Source organism: Chenopodium album, chromosome 12, assembly GCF_948465745.1.
Source record: "Chenopodium album chromosome 12, dcCheAlbu1.1, whole genome shotgun sequence".
Classification (NCBI taxonomy): Eukaryota; Viridiplantae; Streptophyta; class Magnoliopsida; order Caryophyllales; family Amaranthaceae; genus Chenopodium; species Chenopodium album.
This window is the reverse complement of record NC_137845.1, coordinates 25,301,785-25,319,902: the sequence shown is the minus strand read 5'-3', so window position 1 is coordinate 25,319,902 and position 18,118 is coordinate 25,301,785. Positions and strand designations below refer to the sequence as shown.

The 18,118-nt window shown below is 37.7% G+C and overlaps 1 long non-coding RNA gene across 1 annotated transcript; it reads left to right on the top strand.

The window, feature by feature from the left end:
• The first annotated feature begins 14,324 nt into the window (after positions 1-14,324).
• Positions 14,325-17,072, top strand: LOC145572232 (uncharacterized). Its single transcript, XR_014096737.1, has 4 exons — positions 14,325-14,697; positions 15,500-15,564; positions 15,721-15,846; positions 16,730-17,072. It is a non-coding gene; the product is annotated as an uncharacterized LOC145572232 (long non-coding RNA).
• The last annotated feature ends 1,046 nt before the right edge of the window (positions 17,073-18,118 follow it).

The following is an 18,118-nucleotide window of genomic DNA, read 5'->3' as shown; positions in this document are numbered from 1 at the left end:
TCGGCCGTCTTCTTTTATGGATAGAATCGAGATAGAAACTCCTTAGTCACTTCATCCCATGTTCTTTAAAAGTTTGGCTTCATCTCTTTGTCTAACCACTCTAAAGCACGTCCAATAAGAGAGAAAGGGAAAAGTTTAAGTCGAATAAACTCTTGAGAAACTCCATTCACCTTGATAGGATTACAATACTTCTTAAATTCCTTAAGATGGTTGAGGGGACTCTCATGCTTTGCACCACTATATTGACGCCTCTCTATCAAAGTGATCATCGCCGGTCTTATCTCAAAATCATTTGTCGGTGCAATAGGAGGAGTAATTCTGCTTTCAAACCTATAAGCTCCCAAAGTTCCCAACTCCTTCAATGCTACTCTCGGATTAGCACCCATGCTTTCTCGTTCTTCTTCTTCTTCTTGATGGATTTCCTCTCTTGGGGGACTTGAGCTTGAGAAACGATTGGCAACCCTTATCCTTGTTATGGTCCTCTCATTTCCGGATCAAATGGCACTAAATTTCGATCTCGTGCCCTACGCAAACAAAACTCAAAGCAAAATATCAATAGCACGGCTACAAATGTAGCCTAAAAGAATAGAAAATTCTTATTGTGTTTTTCAAATAAAATGGAATAGACTCAATCAACAATAAAAAATCACCATGCCTTTCCCAGCAACGGCGCCATTTTTGACGCAGGATAACCTAGGTCGTTGGTAACTAAGTTCTCGGATCAAAACAAAATTTATAGAACCAAACCCAACCCTAGGTATATGGGTAAGTCCGGATAGAACCAAAGGGAAAGCGGTATTTGCTAAGGTCTTAAGCTAAGCTATTCCAAAATCTTAAAACAATAGGTTGGTCTAAACTATGTTATCGAATCAATTCAATCAAACTACCAAATGTAATTCAATTATCAAAACACTAGGGAATTTAGGATCCACATGCACTAATGATAAACTTGCTAATTTGGCGGAAATTTTAACAATCAAGCAATGCGTGGGAAAACAATATTTGCAATCAAAATCACTCAAAGAGCTATTTCCTAGGGTCAAACTAGATGTCTCTATAAATGACTTCAAAGGAGAATCGCAAATCAAGATCAATCGATAATAAGAGCTTCCAAATCAATTGTTCGTGTCATTGAAAACTATTATGCAATCTAGCATGATAATGAAGGTTAGCTATTACTCTTTAAATCAAACACATGCACAAATTTCATCAACCAATTTAATCACATCATCAAATCAATCAAAAACCCCAAATTAGCTATAGATTATCACTAATACATGCTTCACTCATCCCTAGCATAGGAACTACTCACTACACATTGCAAATTTGAAAAGCATAACTAAAGTAATCATCAATTTCATCATCAACATTGTTATCCAAATATCAACAATTAAAATCAAGCAAAACAATAGAAATTCAATAATATTTCAAAATCAAACATAAAATTGCATTGAAAAGGAAAGAATTCTTAAAAAACTTTGATGAATATCAAAGAAGAATGAAGATCACAATATAACAATCATCAAACACCAAGTTTCTCTCTCTAAAATCTAAGAATAAAAAATCTTCAAAATCAAGAGCTTCTCCTTCTAAAATTCTAATCCAAATTTCATCAAAAGCTAAATCTAGTGTAGTTCTCTCTCTAGAAATGAAGGAATTCTATATATAGTAAAATTAACTAATGAGAAGTTAGTTAAACGTCCGAAAGAAACCTCAATTGGCGCGACCTCTCATCCCTAAGCGCAACCGCAATAAAATGGGTATGGAACAGGGGGAAAGAGTTGCGCGACCGCTCCTAGCACCTGTACGGCCGCACCAGCCACTTACGAGGCAGCCCTTCTCTCGTGTGCGGCCGTGCCTAGGAGCAGGGGAACTTGCTTTCGTGCGCTCGATGATGCTCCTGTGCGCTCCATATGATACATTTTGGGAAGGCAGTCACTAGAGGCCTGTACGGTGGGCACAACACTGACTTTGATGTCCACGCGGCATGAGAGTGTTGCCTTGAAGACTTTTCTCATGCACTCCTTCACTTTTGAGTTTCAAGAGGTGGAACCGGGTTGCATCCTTGTCCTTGTATGCCTGGAGAGAACGCCAATGAGCTTCTCGAACACCACCATTCTTCTAAAATCAAAGAAAAGCAAACAAGTAAAGGAGAAAATGGCAAAATAAACTAAGAAATGTAAGGAAGTAAGGAAACAACTAAGGAAAATGCAAAATAGAGAAATTACAAGAAAAACTAAAGAAAAAAGAGATAAAAGAGATGCAAAGCAATGAAAAAGCATCCTAAAAGAAGCTAAATGAGTGTCATAAATGACACTCATCAGGGTTACCAGGGATATGACATCCCTCTTACTTTAGTTGATAATGAGTCTGCCGTGAATGTATGCCCATTACGAACTACGAAATATTTAGGCCTTAATCAAGTAAAATATTTTCATTCAGCAACACAAAGCATTAAGGCCTACGACAATTCAAGGAGATCGGTGTGTGGAACTGTTAAGCTACCAATTACCACTGGCCCAATACAAAAGATGGTTGAATTCCATGTCATGGACATTAAACCTACATTTAACCTTCTTCTTAGACGTCCAAGGATACATGAGCTTGGAGCAATACCATCTTCGCTCCACCAAATGATTAGGTTGAACAATAAACGTCTTCCTATGACTATACATGCTTCTCCTCTCAAAATTGCAATAAACGATCAATCTCTTTTAGAAATAAACCATGATAATGATGAAGAGGACATGTGGGGATTTGCTGCGGAGGCAATGTGCATACTAGAAATGGTGGAAAGCCTTGAAGAACCATTCAATCTTGATTCATATTCCATCCTAATAGTAAACAACATCTTATTTAAGAGTAGTTACTTTCCTGGGATGGCATTGGGATTAGGAATGAAGAAATCTCTCTTACTTCCTATCCCAAAGAAAAGCCTTTCCTTTGGATTGGGATATAAACCAACCAAAGAGGAACTCAAGTGTCACGATGCTAAGATCAAAGCACGAAGAGACAATAACAAGAAAGGGATAATCTCTTTACTCCCATCTTATAATCAAACTCTCAACGGATAATTCGTTAGGGAGGGAGAAGATTACCTATGCTATGACTTTTAAGAATCACTAGTTCTAGAAGGTATTAAGAAGCCTGGATTCGAGATATTCCACGATTGCTACTTCTTGAATGACGATTTTGAAATCGTTCAGTCAAAACACCCAACTCTAGGGTGCTATGACAGGCAAGCATTTAACTTGCTATTTGGACTAGAGCAAAACCATGTTGCTACAATAACTAATTAAATTGTCATCTAAGATGAAGCTTTCGACCCAACCTCATTGATCACCCCTTCCAACGAAACTTTCGAGCATGGATGAAGGAAGACTTTCAGTGGATTAATCATAAAGGTGACAACCTAGAGATCACCACAGGCGAAGGGCAGATGTTCAAAGAATCCGACGATGAGTCTAGTTTAGGTTCTAAGGAAGATGAAAATTTAGGCCTTGTGGCCATTACTGAGTCTTTATTTTCTATTTTTAAGGACGAAAATCCCAAAAAGGATTCTTCTCTCGATGTACTTTCTTTTGACTTGAATAACAAGAACTCTATTTCCGAGTATATGCCTTCTCTTGAATCTTTTGAATGCTATAATAATCCATCTAATGAAGATGATTACATTAACAAACTGGTCGAATTACTGAATGAACGAGAAAAAAAGAATCCTGTAATTGAAGAGAACGAAATAGTCAATATAGGAACTAATGAAAACAAGAAAGAAGTCCAAATTGGCTTAACCTTAAACCAGAAATGCGCTCGATTCTCATATCAACGCTTAAAGAATTTGAAGATGTGTTTTCTTGGTCATACAAGGACATGCCTAGAATAGATAGGGAAATCGTGGAACATACCATTCCCTTTAACCCTACCTCTAAACAAGTAAAACAAAAACTTCGACGAATGAAACCTGATGTCGCTTTGAAAATAAATGAGGAAGTTCAAAAACAGTTGGATGCAGGTTTCATTCACGTATGTAATCACCCAGAATGGGTAGCAAACATCGTCTTAGTCCCTAAAAAGGATGGACGAGTTTACATGTGTGTCAACTTTAGGGACCTTATTAAGGCTAGTCTTAAAGACGATTTTCCTCTACCTCATATTGACATATTGGTAGATAACACAGCTGAACATGCGATGTTATCCTTTATGGATGGATACGCAGGTTACAAGCAAATTCTAATGGAAAAAGAAGACAAATAAAAGACATGCTTTATTACCCCTTGGGGTACGTATTTCTATACAGTCATGCCATTTGGCCTAAAAAATGCAGGAGTTACGTACCAAAGAACGACTACGACTCTCTTGCATGATATGATGCATAAAGAAATAGAGGTATATGTGGATGACATGATTGTGAAGTCCAAAGATAGAATGGGACACATAAAAGCTTTACGCAAATTCTTCATTGGCATAAAAAAATATAAAATGAGATTGAACCCAACAAAATGCGCCTTTGGAGTAACTCGGATACATAGTAAGTACACGTGGCATTGAGATCGATCCTTCTTGAATAAAGGCAATTGTTGATATGCCTCCCCCTCAAATAGAAAAAAAAATTAGGAGGTTCCTTGGCAAGTTACAGTACATTAGTCGATTCATCAATAAATTGACAATGACTTGCGAGCCAATATTCAAAAAACTAAAAAACGAAGAAAAACATGAATAAGACGATCAATGCCAAGAGGCCTTTGAGAAAGTCAAAGACTATCTCAAAAGTCCGCTACTTTTAGCACAACCAGTACCCAAAAACCTTTTAGACTATACATCACCATTACAGATACAGCCGTAGGAGCCATGTTAGCACAAGAGGTAGAAAAAGTTGAACGTTCAATATACTATATAAGTAAAAAATTCATTCAATACAAAAAAAAGTATAGCTTAGCATTAGTGTGGGCAACTAAAAAACTGAGACATTACATGCTTCCCCACACCGCTCATGTGATTTCAGAGCATAATCTGATAAAGTATTTGTTTAAACAACCACCCATACAAGGAAGAATATCCAAATGGTTGGTAATGCTGGCTGAATTTGAATTAAAATATATTCCTGAAAATCAATAAAAGGGAAAGTAATATCCGATTTTCTGGATCAACACTCTATTCAAACAAGTCATGTAGAAACTACTCATCTTCCGGATGAAGAGATTCTCTATTTCTCATGACACAAGATGACAAATGGGTAATGTACTTTGACGGTGCATCCAATAAAAAAGGATGTGGTGTAGGAATGTTACTCATAAGTCCAGAGGGAGCACATACTCTAATCTCTGCCAAATTAGACTTTGAGGCTACTAATAATGCCCCGGAATGTGAAGCGTACATTATTGGATTAGAAGCAACATCTAGCATAGGTGTGCAAAAATTAGAGGTATATGGAGATTCCGGCTTGATAATAAATCATATACTTAAAAAATGGAAAATAAAAAACTCCACTATGATATTATACTAAGCACACCTAGAGAAACTCATCGAGCACTTTTATTATATTGACTTTAAATACCTACCAAGGGATGAGAATCAATTTTTCGATGCCCTAGAAAAAACTAGCCTTAATGATCAACATTCCAAATCACTTAAATATGATGCCATTATGCGTTGATAGAAGAGATGAACCAGCTTATTGCAATGCAATAGAGGAAATAAATGACATTAAAGGAGAAAATCCTTGGTATGATCATATCCTCCAATATAGTACCCATGGCACATATCCTGCAAATACTTCATCAAAAGACCAACGAGCTTTGAAAACGTTCGTAGCCCAATATGGATTAGTTAATGGTCAATTATGCAAAGAGGGACTTAATGGTCAAAGACTATTGTGTATAGACCAACCCGAATCCACACGCCTTATGGAGAATACTCACAAAGGCATTTGTGGACCTCACATGAATGGAAAAATGCTTGCTAAAATAATCTCACGACATGGATACTTTTGGTCCACAATGGAACATGATTGCATTCAATATGTCAAGAAATGTCCAGAGTGCCAATTGTTCGCTAATTTACAACATCTTCCACCATCCGAACTATATAATCTTACTTCCCCTTGGGCTTTTTAGACATGGGGAATTGACATAATTGGTAAAATATCTCCAACAGGAGCTGGAGGACACGAGTACGTATTAGTAGCCATCGACTACTTTACCAATTGGATCGAGGCCGCTTCTTACGTTCACATCACTTCTAAACATGTCGCAAAGTTTCTCGAACGAAACATATTTTGTAGCTATGGAGTTCCACATGAACTAATTAGTGACCAGGGATCTCAATTCAAAGCGAATGTTGAGACCCTCTTAGCTCGTTATAAAGTGAAACATCATCATTCGACCATAAATGAATGGAGTAGTAGAATCGGCAAATAATAATATAATAGTCATCATTAAGAAAATGGAGGAAAATTACAAATTCTTGCCAAAGAAACTACACTTCGCTCAATGGGGATATAAAACATCCATAAGAACATCAATATGAGTAACTCCATACTCCTTAGTTTTCGGCATGGACGCAATTCAACCAGTTCAACTGAAAATACCATCCCTACGCATCGTACTCAAAAGTAAGCTACCAGAAGCCGAATGGGTACGAGCCAGGTATGAAGAGCTTTTATTCCTCGATGAATGACAAATAAAAGCTTTGCATCATGTACAAGTCTACCAACGACGCATCACACGACACTTTAATAAACGGGTACGACCCCGTAAAATTAAGGAAGGTGACTTTGTATATAAAAAAGCTTAAGGGTCCACCAACTGATCCAAGAGGAAAATTCAAACCCAATTGGATAGGACAAACCGTGTAATTGAAATTCTATCAGGAGGAGCTGTTCGATTAATGGATATTGGTGGCGATGAAAGCAGTCAACTAATAAACATTGACCGACTGAAAAAATAATACATATAAAAAAACATAATCTGGGTAATTAAACTCGTTCATTCATAATTCACAATCATGTCTTTTAGCATTCAAATAAAAGATTCTAAGTGTTATGAACTTTACCGAATCACACAATAAAGCTCACAACACTTGGGGGGTAATCACAAAAACATGCCATCCAAAGTGTTCAGATTTTTTCGAACATCACGAAAAACTCTTCATACTGGGGGGGGGGGGTTAATAATGATTGAAAAAAAAATTAACGCTAGTAGCACAGGTGTCGCGCCCAACCAAATGAGTTGCGCACGGCTGTCACGCGCAACTACGCAAGTTGCACGCGACAGGCACGTACAACTTTGTAAGTTGCGTCCGCCACTTGATGACGAACTGCTAACCCATAATTTTTATGCTCGAATAAAATTTTGATTTTTACTAGCAAAAAAGTAAGGGTGTTTTTAACATTGCGTATACTCGAAAAACAACAAAATTAAACTTTGATTTAAATTATTAAACAAAGTTTGATTAATTTTTCATTTAATTTCTACAAATAGGATTAAAGAAAAATAATAAAAAAATACATTTAAACTTTTTTGCAAAGAACTACGCAAGACTTAATTTCGTAATACGAATACATAGGCAGTCTTTTTGATTCGGTCACATAAATTAGAAAGAAAAAAAGAGAGCTCCTTTTTATTCCAAACAAAATATTATTCAAAAGGACATCGTAAAACTAGATAATAAATAATTCAAAAAAAAAGTAGTAGTGATTACACTATATTCAATAAAAAATTTAATTAAGCTACTAATATTGTGTAACACCCTAAGATTTTTCTATGTCCTCAATCGTCACAGTTGAAGGAGTAGTTTCCATTACAGTATTTTCGGCAACCTTAGAGCTTTCCCCTTCTCCCTTCTTTTTGACCCAAACATTGTTCTTCAATTTAGGTATAGGGGCCCTTTTAACTCTTTTTCCCTTGTCTTTAGAATTTGACGGAGCATTCTTACGGGGATTTGATGAAGGTTCCTTAATCTTTATGCCTTGTTGCCCAGGTTTAGGAGCAACCTTCCTTTTGGGTTCTCTTAGACGAGCCTTAGGTGATGTGGAGAAATCCAGCTTTCTTCTCACTCCTTTGTTTTGGCCACTAGGATGATTAGTGGTGGTCGATTGCATCGAAGGTTTTGGTGGATTACGAGCCGAGGCGGCTTGATTTTGTTGACGAGCCTTGTTTAATACTCCCTTGTCGGCCGCATTCATCCAAGCCTTATAAAAGGAAGATAACACTATGCTCGCCGTGGGATTTTGTACCACCCACTTGGGGAGACTAGACCAATATTCCATCCAATGAGGGATTCTTTCGGCCTTAAAATTCACATGGGAGCATCACAATACTGTGGGGGAATAATTTGCTTCATCCCATATTGTGTCATTACCCTGCAAGGAAAAATATAAGTAGTACTAGAAAGGCCTAAAAGCCTAATATAGGGACAATTGAAATTATTCCCAATCATACTACTTATGTTCCACCAAGGAATCACAAAGCGTATGTTGGGAACCCCATGACAGAAAAAGGACATTCATTCTTCTTCATTCTTATGCTTGTAAAGAATACGACGACCAGGAAATGTTCTAACTTCGTTAGCCTCAAGATTTTGTGGCTGATCAACAATTTGTAAGCGCTCCATGAACCAAATCTGAAAAAAAAAACAAAAAATTAGCTTGCGGCATCACGACAGTAGGTGGCGCGCGCAAGACAAATTGTAGCACGCGCCACCCGCGCGTATCCTGGAAGATTGCGCTGTTCAGACCAGCACAACTTTCAGAGTTGCACTGATTTACAACAAAAAAAAATACATGTAAGAGGAGTGGACTTCCCGTGAAACTGTTCTCGTTTAAGCAAAGCCAATGGAGCGGGTGAATGGCATTCCTCTATTGGCTCCACTATGGACACCATTGAATAATCCCCATACTCTTTGCTTGTCCTAAGTAAACATTTAACAACAAGACATAAACAAAAAGCACGAATTTTAAATCATTGTTTAGTCAAGTTATCATGAGGGGCGACGAAGTGTTCAATAAATTGAATTAAATTCATGCCTTCTTCTGTCTCGATTTTAGCCATATCATTGTCATTCAAACCAAAAAATTGTTAAAACGCGGGTTTCGTATCTGACAAGGTAGGGGCACACATCACAATGAGAGTATTTGTAGGGAAGCCTAGTAGAGCCTCAAACTCACCAGATAATGGGACAATTTCATCCCCTTTGAAAAGAAAAAGATGATGGTTTAAGTCCGAACGATTAACCGCAGCATGGAGAATATCAAAATTTATATTAAGTTGCATATAACTTAATAGGGGGTCATGATGGTATATCTTAAAACCTAATTTGTCCTCGGTAGAAAGGGAAGTGACCCATTGTTCAAGCGTTACTTACAAGTTTTCACCATTGTCCAAAAGAAAAGAGAGAGAACAAGAAAAAAGAGAGCGATTTGTTTTTCTTTCTAGTTAAGCGAATGAATGTGAGATGATTAAAAGCCTATGCAAAACCACGTTTAAATATACCCAAACGACACAAATTTTCGGCGATTTTCGCCCTAAGCAAAGTTCACCCGCAGGTGGGGCACAAATCTCATAAGTTGCGTGCGCCAGCCGCGCACAACCGATCTACATGCGTGCGACCCATGTCGTTGCACGCTACCTATTCTGTCCATGTTTTTTTGGTTATTTTAGTATTTTGAACTACCAAATAACGGAATAGCAACGAAATCTAATGACTAATCCATACACTTGCCTTTTAATTGTTATTTCCTTTCTTTTTATTTATTTTCCTTTCTTTATTTTTACTTTTTTCTTTTTCTTTCCTTTTCTAACTTTTTTTTATTCTTTATTTATTTTTTTCTTTTATTTTGAGTTCTTTTTCTTTCCCCCTTGTTTTGTTTTATTTTGATTTTTCTTTTCTTTCGTTGTTTTTGGCGGGGGGTAAGTCAGGAACCCTTTCCTTCCCTCGAAATTTTTTTTCACTTTCAAACATTTATGGAAATGAAAAAAAAATACGATATATATAAAAAAATTTGTCATAAATACAAGAATCGTATAAAAATAAAATATATACATTTCCATAAAATAAAGAAATGGGAAGTCAAGGTGCTCGGCGGCTCCCAAAAGGCTGTTGTACATCCTGCAAAACCAAAACAAAGATTAATACGCGTACGCGTAATAACTTTGATAAGAAAACAAACAAAACTTACAACAACCATTCGATTATCACGGCATGACAAAGCCATGAGGGCTCTCCAATAAGCAGCTCGAAAAGCATGCATAGTCCTCACCATGCTATTCACGGTCTCCCGCGGAACCTGTTCCAAAAACAAGGACAGTCATAAAACGTATATGATATAAAAAAATAAATAAGGAAAATATACATGTACGGAATGAACATACCAACTCAACCGTTTTCGGTACGAACGATATATCCTCATCCTCCGCCGCCGGAAGAATTTCACGAATACCGATTCGAAGGCATCGATATACGTGACCTACGCCGTATGAGGCACCCAATTACCTTGCTCAACCCACTAAAAAAATAATAGAATAACAAACGGAGTCAAGTTTCGAACGAAAGATCAAAACATAAAAAGAAAAAGAAAAATACTAACCGGAACGAAAGCTGGAAAAGGAGTCAGCCTGGATGCAATAAATGTCGGGTAAGATACACCCGACAGCACCAGCTGCTTAGCTGAATAACCAAGGATCGCTTGAGCTCGATCCTCGGTAGACAGCAGATCCGAACGCAGCATCAAGATCGGAGGGTCCGCAGGAACGAAAGGCTCCTCGGACGAAAACTGCAAGACGGCTCGCTTGCCCAAAAACCAAGCGTCTGTCCGCTGAAGACGGAAAGTCCCTAATGAAGGGCACTGAAACGGCAGCGAACTGCGCCTGCTCGGAAGGCCTCGGGGACCCCAACGATCAAACTCCAAGTATGGAGATGGATCTAAGAGAACACAACCACATGAGAACGTTACTCAAAATGTATATACTCACCGATGCACGAGTCGCTGAAAGAATCCTCTAGAGAAAGTTGCTGGCTGTAGTTGCTTGCTTCTCCTTGATCGTGACCAAGCGATGGCCGATAAGGAAACGAGCCTCCCCGAGTATCCTAGGAAAGACAGGTACGAGTACCCTCAACCCTAAGAAAGAACATAACGTGATCAAAAGAGCCAAATAATAATAAAAAAACACAAATGGTTAAAATAAACACGTACCTCAAGGATACGACCATGCCATGAAATGGAGATCCGAGGCACCTTAGTAGATGCCGCAAAATCCATCACCCGGGTCCCCATGCCCATAGTTGTAAGTATACGGCCATACGACACCTCCGCCCATTTCAAGTTACCTACTTGCCCAAATTAATGAGGCAAATAAGTAACCTGATGGCAAAACGCTCTCCCCGATCACTAAGGATAGTGACAGAAAGAACGTGGGCAATGTATATCTGAGCCAGCTGCTCAAGAGTACACTGTCGATCAACCTCGTTAGCCGATAGCTCGTCGGTAAGAACCGAGTACGGACAAGACTACGTATACAGGTGAAGGGCCGTTGCAAGACGGTCCCCCACGAGGTCACTCAGTCTCTCGTCTGACCCCTTTACGGTCTCCATAACCACTGGCTCACCTCCGAAAGGAAAGACCGTAATCTTGGAGAAGTCGTAAGGGGTAACCGTCATCTCCCCCCACGAGAAATGCAAAGTGTTGGTGGAATCCCACCAAAACTCCAACAACCCGCGAAGGAAAGCTGACGACGCAGGCTGACCCGATAAATCCTGAAGAGCCACTAGCTGGGGGCTAATCCCCGAAAGTTCCCCCACCTCTTTTACCACGTCTAGTAAAGTCACGAAACGACCTCTCAAGTCACCCAAGCCATACAGACGCATGCTAGGCTCGTACAAAGCACAAAAGTCGAATGCCACCCACGCTTGGGGGCTACGATACGTACAGTAAAATTTAGTAAATGGGGGCTTGTAACACTCACAAAGCCATCCTATACCAGTTTCAACTAAAGAATTCTAGAGATTATTTCTATAAATATCAAAGAATCAACTATTTTTCGATGAATAATAATCATATAAACATAGTTATCATCTACCAAACAATTTTGAGGTTCGAACATGGCAAAAACAAGATAAAGTGTATACTTTGCGCCATTTTTCTAGATATGATTCAAAATTTTCTAGATATGATTCATGAAAGTCATTGTAGGTGTAATACTATAATTCACTTCATAATCAACAAGTATAACCAAATGAGCAAGCAAAAACAGCAAATTCGAACTAAAAATCAAAGAAAAGTGCCAAGAACGCACTCAAACGAAGACATGCTCATACAAGGTTCAATACTCAACCATTTTTCATGAAATTTGTTGCAAAACACTCCTTAAACATAACATAAGAACATGGAGTAAGCAATTTTACGAAAAATAAACCGAATAAAAAACCCCCAAATTCAAAATCAAGGGTTCTTCGGTTCGGATTTCCTCAAATTCAACCAAAAAACGAAATAAAACAATAAAAAACTTACTTTGGATCATGGCAAATGCAAATGAGGGATGAGATCTACTTCCTTTAGTTTCAAAAAGCAACAAAAACCAAGCTTTGTAGAGGGAGAAAAATTGAAAATGGCGAAGAGAAAGAGAGGAGAGAGAGCGAACTAAAAATCGCGCTCTTCGATCTTCTTTTTACTGACTTAAATATTGCGCGCAACTCAATTAGTGCCCGTGACATCCCAGTGCATCTCAAAACGATGCGCGCAACTGGCCAACGCGACCAACTGAGTTGCGCGCGAATATTGGCCACTTACAAGATCAATATTTTGATTTCGATCCGTTTTGATTTAATTCTAACGATTTTTGCTCGTTATTAGACGTAATGCGCGTAAATTATCGAAATCCTTTAAATTTGCTTTCATTTTGTAGTTTATTTTCTTTTTGTTAGCTTTTTGCATCATCTTGCATGCACATCGTGCTTCGTGCCTGCCCTAAGCATATGTTTTGGACGTTTTTTTTAGCGTGTCTTAAAACGTTCTGTAGTGGTACTTTATGTAAAAGCTCCCATAGACAAGTTTGTCATTTTACTATACTGACTTCAGAAATGTCATGTTCTTTTCGTTTTTTTGGCATCCACAGCAAAAGGAATGGGATATCCTACAGCGTAAAATTGTGTGGCTTATCGTACAGCGTAAAATTGTATGGCGTAGGTGCTGCCTAAATTGCATCCTATTCCCCAGCAATGTGATCCACCTCCCGTGACGAAAACGGTAGAACTTCTTTTTAACTTTAGGCGTTAGCTTTACGAGTCGACTGGCTTGCCAAACCATCGTGAACAGACACATTCTCGATTGAAAGCAAATACGGTAGTTAGTGAGCTTACTAACTTACCGGACAATTAGGATGTCCGTCCATCCCCTGTATAAAGAGCGACATGACGAAGTCACACCTATTTAGACACGTGCCCTCAGTCTTGAGACGCGTGATTTCATCTTGTGGATAAAACTGCTGAGAAAGTTATCGATTTTCTCCTCTCTCACTCGATTTGGATATGTGCCTCCGGTCTTGATACATGTATTTCTAATTTGTGGACCTCGAATACTTGGTTTTGGCAAGTGAGTGTCAAAACCTCTATTCACGTGTTAGGCTCTAAACGCCGAAACACCTCTCTTTTATCTTCTTTTACTTTGTTAAAATCATGGAATAAAGTTTTAATGACATATCGAGGGACTTTAGATCAACGATGCCATATTGAGAGGATATCATCCTCTTTACTCTTTTTTAAACCGATGTCTTCTCATGAAATGACATCACTTAGGACAGCCTTTACTTGTAAAAGCGTTCTACATTTGCAAAGGATCAATCTAGATTCTTTAGCGCGTTCAGACCAGAAAGTACTTTTTTATCCTTAACAGCTACTTGTCTGGAACAATTAGCGAATCAAGAATAGTTTCGACATCCTTAACACTACTGTAAGATTCCCTATTCTTAAGGAACTTCATAGAATGAGTCTTGGATTTATTTCCTTGGCTACTTTGATCCTCGTCTATTCTAGACTCGGTCAAAGTAGGGGCTAACTGTAGACATCTACTTTTGGTCTCCTGTCCCGTCCAGAAGTGCTATGACGATAAATAAAACCATCTTTGTGTTGGATCAACGGGGAGAATACTCACTTATAGAAAAAGGTAAATGCGCACCGAGCAAAACCCACTGGTTTATCAAATATGGTGCTAAAAAAACAAATGGCACCAGTTAATCGTTGCCCCTTTCACTTTTGTTTTTAATTAATTCTCTAAAAAATATTGGTAATATAAAGACACCGATTAACCGGTGCCCTCTGTGTTATTTTAAGTTTTATTTTCGTTTTTTACGCTCTTCTCTCTTCTCTCTTCTCAAATCATTTCCTCTCTCTTGCCTCTTCTTTCCCACGGATCTTTCTCTATCACTACCCCTCTCTTATTCTTGCCTTCACAGTCGCCCCACTCCACCGCTGAGTCGTTGACCCCTCAACCCCGGCCCTTGTACCGCAAATCCTTCATCTCTATTTCTTTCACTTTCTCTCTCTCTTCGCTGCAAAAGTGAGGAGTGGTTGCCGCCGTAATGAGAATCAACGGTTGCTTAGGCTAGCCTCAAAAGGAGGGGATCTTTAATTTCATCTTCGGACCTTGCCGTAATTTACTTCATCGGCGCCAGGGCTTTTCCGAGCGGCGGAAGCCGACACTCTTCCTCGGTTTGCCTGTTTCTCTCTCCTCTTTTCTTACAGTGTGATCGATCGACATTTTTTTGTTTGTTAATTTATGGTTTTAGTTACATATAGATCAAATCTTGAATTTTTCCATCTATTATTTTTTTACATTTCATTATTTTTTTATTTTTTTTAATAAATTTAGGGTTTGCTTGATTTATGGCAGCTGAGTTTGATTATTTATTTTTGATTTATTAATTGCATATTTGGGTTATTTTGGAATTATATGATTTCAGAATTACGTGTTAGGCTGAATAATAATAAGTTTGGGTATACAATATCGAGTTAATTAGCTTCCCTAACGTTTACTTTACTGATTTTTTGCATTTAATAGTTCGATTTCTTCCCAATTTTAACTAGTTTTGGTTGTGTTAGCTTTAATAGCATATTCATAATTAATTTCTTCTTTGGTTGCTGCAGCTGCTGCCTCGCAAGGCTGTTGTTTGTTGTTTTTTTTAATTTTATTATTATGCGTTGGTTACTTTATTGTTTCATGTAGAGCTAATTAATTGCAAGAGATTGATTGAAGTTAGAATTTTGTTGCTTAGTCTTGCTGTGCAGATTTCTGACGTTAGTATGTTATTCAAATTGGGTATTGTTGAGTAGTTGTATAGTTTATGTGATTTGAAATTAATTAAGATCTGTATGTTTTGGTTTAGTTGCAAGAAGCTCATCATTTGGTTTGGCAATTTTGATTTGAGTTCTAATTTGAGGTTTTAGTTTAATTGCAAGAAGTTTATCTTGCAGTTATTTTGAGTTCTAATTTGGGACTGTTTGAACTTTACAGTTGGTGATTTGAATCAATTGATATCGGCAACAACCATGTCTGGAGTAACATGCATGTTTTCTGAGGTTCGCAGGTCTTGGTGATTTGAATCATTTAATATCAAGTTGTTCAAGCCCTTCACAGCTCACACAAGAGTTGTAATTTATTAGCTGTACATGAATCGTTTGCCTTTTTTTGGTGGTTGTAATTTGTTTGAATATTTGTGTTGGTTTTTGTATCAGAGTTTACATGAAGGCCGGATTTATCAGTTGAAGCTTTTCTGGGACAAAGATTATTCAGAGAAACCTCCAACTATTCTCTTCCACACTAGGGTCAACATGACATGTGTGAATTGTAAGACTGGAATGGTAATGTCTAATGGTTTATACTGTTATACCTGATTATATGGAAATACATATTTCTTTTTTCCTTTCAACAGCCTGTCAAGGATCTCCGTGTGAATAATATGTATTTAATATGATAAATAATATTTCTAAATCATGAGGTCCCTTGCAGCTAGCTAGGTTGTTCTCTTGTAATTTTGAGTTGATTGTCAGTCCTTTGGGAATCTCCATGTGATAACCCCCCTCTTGTTCTTCCCTATAAACTTTAATTACCACTCAACACCATCTCTGTAATAATAATGGAAATGTCAGAAGCAAAATTGTATAAAAAAAAAATTAGGGATAGAGTTGAATTACCATAGATATTTCCATGGACCTTGCAAATTCATTGCCACATATGTGGCATATTAATAACTACCTAACAGGCCATTACAGAGATATCTTGATTACCCTTTATCTTTAATTTCCCACCATGTTGCTTTTATATCATATGCGTTATGTACCTGATTTTGGCCTTTTGGTGAAAAGATTGCTCAAGCCAAGCTTTTTATCATATTGCTTGTCTTATGTTATTCATGAGACCAAGGTAGAAATCTTCAACATTAATTTTAGATAATTGGACTTGCAATCTGTGCAAGACTATGACACCTTGTGAAATTGTGAAGAAAATCTATTTAGGCCATTAAAGCATGACATTATTTAGTTTTAGTTGTTTTGTTTTTAAAAATCAGAAACATGTACATCCAATCAAAGTATTTTATGTTAATCTGAGATGGAATTATTTCTGTTACTCCATAGCATTTCGTTATTTTCTCCATCATTTATCTTGTGCCCTGTAGTTTGTGGGGAGTCATTTATGTGTAATATTGTGGGTGGCAAGAAGTTTGAAATGCTGGTTGATTGGCAGAGAGAGTACACTATGGAAGACATTTTGACTCAGCTGAGGAAAGAAATGGCTGCACCCCACAACCGGAAACTTGTTCAACCTCTAGAAGGGACCTATTTCTTGTTGAACCTACTTGTTTAGCACACTTGGGCGGCCTTGAAACAAAAGAACCAGAATGGCCTAATAATTCAGTACATAGTTTAATTCTATCTGCTATTGATATGGAAATATTGAAGGAAAAAAGTCCCAATATTACATGTTGATTGATGTCTTTCTGTGTAACTTGTATTTTATTTTACTTTTTTGGACCAAAATTGTAGTATTACAGCCTTTTTTTTAATGAAAATATGTAAGTTTATATTTATGTTAGTGTTTATATATCAATTTAAGTGAAAAATATACAAAAAAAAAATTAATTTTTGGGCCATTTTTGGCATCGGTTTTGAACTTGAACCAGTGCAAAAAACCCTTTTTCTGCCACCGGTTCCAAACCGGTGCCAAAAATATAATCCCTCTTTTAAGAATCCCTTTAATGCTTAACGGTTGAAAACCGGTGTCATAGGGAGTTTTGAACCGGTGCCGTTCTTCATTTTTCTACTAGTGACTTATGGACTACTGATTAAGTCACAAGAATACAAAACAACTAGCCTGACCCAAAAAACAAATGAACTAAAGTCCAATTAACTTAGCTCGATCAATAATTAGGCTTAAACCCGAAGTTAAAACCTATTTTTGATGGACTTAGGGGCACCGAGGTTAAAACCTGAAGCCGCCGCAGGAAAATCCGAGCGCATCTCAACGAGTCACGCTAGTCTAGTGTGCGCAACTCACAAGGTTGCACGTGACAACCACCGCATCCTACAGTGATGCTGTAGACACCCAAATGTGTCTTCCCAAAACAAAACCCAGTGATGAATACCTTTCATGTCTTTTTGATTATCGAACAAAGTGAAAGTGTGGAAAGTCTAGTGATGTGGATGTTTTTATTAAAATATCTCTCTTTCTATTTTCAAAAAAGTTTCTTTTCTTACTGTATTTATGTAGGGAATATTTCAAGCATTACCCCAAACTTGAACCACACTGTGATCATACACTTAAGCATGGTGTCGTCCAAAGGGAAGGAAGCTAGAGCAAAAGAGTCGCCAACAAGTTTTAGGAACTTGTAAACCGTTCACAGGGTGAAGGTTACACCCCTTAACGATCCATGAGAAAATACTTATGACGATTTTTAATACTTATGACGATTTTTAATCTTTTAAAGCATCCTCATAGGTCTGTCCAGTATGGTTCTAAACCAATACCTGTGCAAATGATTTGTATCCTCATAGCACAAGAAACGGTGCTTCAAATCAAACTACACACTAATCTCTGATGGTCATTATTCGTCCACAAAATTCGACCTTGATTAGG